General features: G+C 37.9%; 1 pseudogene; it reads left to right on the top strand.

Annotated features, from left to right (window-relative positions):
* The first annotated feature begins 786 nt into the window (after nt 1–786).
* Nucleotides 787–2471, top strand: LOC143616435 (zinc finger CCCH domain-containing protein 29 pseudogene; annotated as a pseudogene).
* Nucleotides 2472–4551: the final 2080 nt, after the last annotated feature.

The following is a 4551-nucleotide window of genomic DNA, read 5'->3' as shown; positions in this document are numbered from 1 at the left end:
CGCGCCTGTAAATTATCTGCGTTTACTTTGGTCCATCGCGTAGCGCGATGGACCAGGAGAGGAGATCCCCAGAATCGTGAAAGTTAGGGTTTTGATTTTATATTTCGTTTATGTGGCAATTATGTGGCGATTCTTGAAACATTAATTAGTGAATTATGTGACAATTATTTGGCAATTCTATAAATGGAAACAAATGACTTGAAAGCCTATATGGATATGTTAGTTGAAGGCCATGTAAACATCTTGTTTTACTTTAATAGTATAGTAAGATTTCCTCTTGTTATATACATACCATATAGCTCATATAATATTTCTTTGGTTTTTAAATAGCGTGCGACTGCGTGAGTAACGTTTGATTAACTCGCCGAGTCTAATCAAAACTAGATACATATACCTGAGAAAAATATAGTCACACAATATTCTTTTCCTCATAGAAACAAACAAATTAATAAAACCCACATAAATCACAATCTCATTTATAACACAAACCACGGGTCCCAACTCCCAAATCCAACACATCATCTAGCCAATGTACCTGAACCGCGTGGGGTTCACATCCACCTGACAACCGGTTCAAGCTCAGACTCCACTGGACTTGTACTATCCCATTCTCATCCACCCACGTGTCACTCCAAATCCACATTTCCTTCCCATTTTAAAGTAGTTGAATGCTTTGACTTATGACCTTTGACCAAAAGGGCATCTCCTCACATCCCACTACCATTATATATATCTCCAACTTCATCATAACATACATCATCCTTGTTATTCCATTCTCGTAACACTATGTGTCTTTTAAACCACTCGAGTTTACTCGAACTTGCTGCTTCGGGTGACGTTATCCAATTCATATCAGATTTACATAAAAACAGTATCCGCGTCATCGATGACGTCGGATTTTGGTACGGCAGAAGCAACACCAACTCATCAAAGTCAAAATTAGCATATGAAGAACGTACTCCGTTAATGATTGCTTCAATATACGGAAGCATCCGCGTTATTAAATACATACTCAGCACTAATAATATTAGCATCAACAAAGCCTCCGGTACTGACGGCGCCACCGCTCTCCACTGCGCCGCCGCCGGCGGCGCAATTAACTCCGTCGAGGTCGTTAAGTTGTTAGTTGACGCCGGTGCTGACGTCAACTTAACTGACGGTAACGGCAACAAGCCTGGTGACGTGATTGCTCGTGGAATCAAATCGAATATTCGTAAAGGTTTGGAGATGATTTTGAAAGGTTTTGTTGCTGAAGAAGTTGTTGCTGGGAAAAAAGAATATCCGGTGGATATTCCGTTACCGGATATTAACGGTGAGTTGTACGGGTCGGATGAGTTTAGGATGTATACTTTTAAAGTGAAGCCGTGTTCGAGAGCTTACACCCACGACTGGACCGAGTGCCCATTTGTTCATCCCGGGGAGAACGCACGAAGGCGGGACCCGAAAAAGTATAATTATAGTTGCGTACCTTGCCCCGAGTTTCGTAAGGGGAGTTGTGGGCACGGTGACGCGTGTGAGTACGCGCACGGCGTGTTTGAGTCGTGGCTCCACCCGGCGCAGTACAAGACGCGTTTGTGTAAGGATGAGACCGGGTGTGCGCGGAAAGTTTGTTTTTTCGCACACAGAGCTGACGAGTTGAGGCCTTTGTATGCCTCAACTGGGTCAGCTATCCCTTCGCCAAAGTTTGGGGCTATGAGTTTAGCTAAATTGGGCTCATCATTGGGCTCGATGACCCAAATGAGCCCAATTCAAAACTCAAGCCCCTTGGCTCTTGGTTGTTCCACCCCACCCATGTCGCCAGCTGTGTCTCCAGCGACTGGGTTGATGAACAACAACTTGAACCATTTGACACCGCCGGCTTTGCAACTTTCGGGTAGTCGTTTAAGGACTGCTTTAAACGCACGTGATATTGAATTGCAAAGTTTAAGAACTCAACAACAACAAAGGCAACTAATGATTGACAATTTGTCTACAAATCTTTACACCAATGTATCTTCTCCGATAAGAAAACCCGCAAATTTTGCTTTTGAATCATCGGCTGCGGTTGCTCAGGCGGTGATGAATTCAAGGTCGGGCGCGTTCTCAAAACAACGCAGTCAAAGCTTTATTAACCGTAGCCCAGCAGGTGCGGCGGGTTCAGGAGCCATGGGTGTACCATTTTCTCAATGGGGTTCGCCCGATGGGAAGCTAGAATGGGGGTTTAATGGAGAAGATAGTAATAAGTTTAGAAAATCTGCATCTTTTGTGTATAGAAATGATGCACAAGTGAATGTGGACCATCAGCCAGATGTTTCATGGGTGGATACAATGGTTAAGGATGTTTCATCGGTTGGAGTCGGGTTGTATAGTTCGTCCGAGAAACAAAGATATGACGTTGGTGGCCGCGACGGTGGTGGTGAGAAACTACCACAATGGGTGGAGCAAATGCTAATAGAGCAAGACCGGTTGGTGGCATAAGAGCAAACCTATTGATATTGAAGCAATTATTTGATAATAATAACAAAGTAGATTGTTTTTATTCTTTTAATTTGATGTATTTTTTCCCTTATACTTTATTTAAAAGGGATATTGACTATGTATAATTAAGATGTTACAAAAAATTTCTTTAGTATTAATACACCTTTGCAGTTTGCATGTCTATAGAACCCCAAATTTAGTACATAAGAGTACCTTCAAAATTGACTTCAAGATGATTATGGACGTATACATTTTTGAAGATATAACAACATTGACTTCAAGATGATTTAACCGGTAGAAAAAACAGCGTTACGATGACCCTTCGATAAAGAAGTTTTGGTTCCGTTAGTGCATAAGTAAAATGATTAAGAATAAAAAAACTTGACATATTAGGAAGCCCACAGATTCTTGTTTGCAAATATAAATGACTTGACACCTGACAAAAAGATTCACCCATACACAAGTGACGGACGAGGCGTATTTACACTAAAATGCCTGGTCATGATACTATATTTATCATAAGCTTGAAAAGAATTATTATCTTAAGCTGGAAAAGAATCAAATCTTTACCACTAACTATGAGAAATATGCATTTATCAAAAGATCTTTACATGGTTGTAAAGGGCCAACCAGTTGCGTATGTTGTAAGATGGCCTGAATCTTACATAGTCGTTGCTAATAAAAACGAGATAGAATACATTTTTTACGCACATAATCTATCCTACCAAGTAAAATCACACAAACTCTACATTGCAGAATTCAAACCCTCACCATTTTATTGAGGCAAATACTCCTTACCACCTGGACGTCCACTTGAGTCCATATACAACAACTAGAAAGTGAAATCTAAATGAAAGAGATCGATAAAACTCCACTATTAAGGAAACACATAGAGGCGTCTTTTGTTAATTATTATTTTGCATTTTATCTTGGGGTTAAGGTTGATCATACAAGTATGATAAAAACCCAAATTTTTACAACCTTAACTCCCATAATACAAAACTAAACTATTTTGTTTTTGTTTTTTTTTTACATTACAGGACTAAAAAATAATTTATTTTAGAAATAATCTAGGTTTTACTAAATTTGTAAAGAAATGCATTAGATTATTAGAAATATTACAAGTTATTAATATGAAAATAATAAAAATGTGAAATAATAAAATACGTATTTTTACAAGAATTCCCTAGTTCTACAAATTGCATTAGCAATTGCCTCCGCTTTTACAAAAAGAAAAAGAAACGTTTAAGTGCTTAAAATGTATATTGTCCCTACACTACCAAATAAAACCAAAATAATGTCGAAAGGAATGAAAAAAACATAAAATGACAAAAAAGAAAAAAAAATACATAAACAAACAAAAAATCTCTTGGTATAAAGCAGCATTAATAGTGAAGTTGGAGATCCAAATCAAACACGCTGCTCCAACAGTCCAACCAGATGATCAAACAATATGATATCAAACTAAAAACGTTATTTAAAAAGTACATGACAAAACTAGAGACAAACAAACCAAACTAAACCAAAAGAAAAATAAAATAATATATGTGGAAGAAGATACAAGCATCCAACACAACAAAATAAAATATGATTATATGAATCAAGCAATTCTATGAAGTTTACACTTCATGCTTCCTATAAAAAAAATCTTTCTTAAAATATTTATTTAACGGATAAATTTGTTCAGATAAAAGGAAGAAAATAAAACCGCTATGTGAAGTTTTAGCTTGCGAGCCAAGTTGGGGCCGGCTAAGAGGAGAAATATGAGCCAGCTAAGTGAATAAACACATATTTCGAAGCCGGCTAAGAGTCTAGGATGCCGACTAAAAAACTAGAGTTAGAGGCTAAGTATAGCCGTGTTTGGCACGTCAAATTGTATTGATTGAATGTAGGTCCCATTTACTTTTTACAAATTTCAGTGCTCAGAAAGTGTCGGCTAAGGCTTAGCCGTCTTAGCCGGCTACCCTGACATGCCGCTTGTTTGTTGGACCAAAACGGCAAAACTCAATGATTGAAGAGATGAAGGCTAAAAGAAACATGTCTATTTTTAAAAATTCTTGGTCAAAGATTTTTATTTTTGTAATTTTCTCAATT

This window comes from Bidens hawaiensis, unplaced genomic scaffold, assembly GCF_021521415.1.
Source record: "Bidens hawaiensis isolate Kalapana, Puna unplaced genomic scaffold, B.hawaiensis_p1.1 tig00002306_1, whole genome shotgun sequence".
Taxonomy (NCBI): domain Eukaryota; kingdom Viridiplantae; phylum Streptophyta; class Magnoliopsida; order Asterales; family Asteraceae; genus Bidens; species Bidens hawaiensis.
This window is presented reverse-complemented; position numbering and strand designations above follow the sequence as displayed.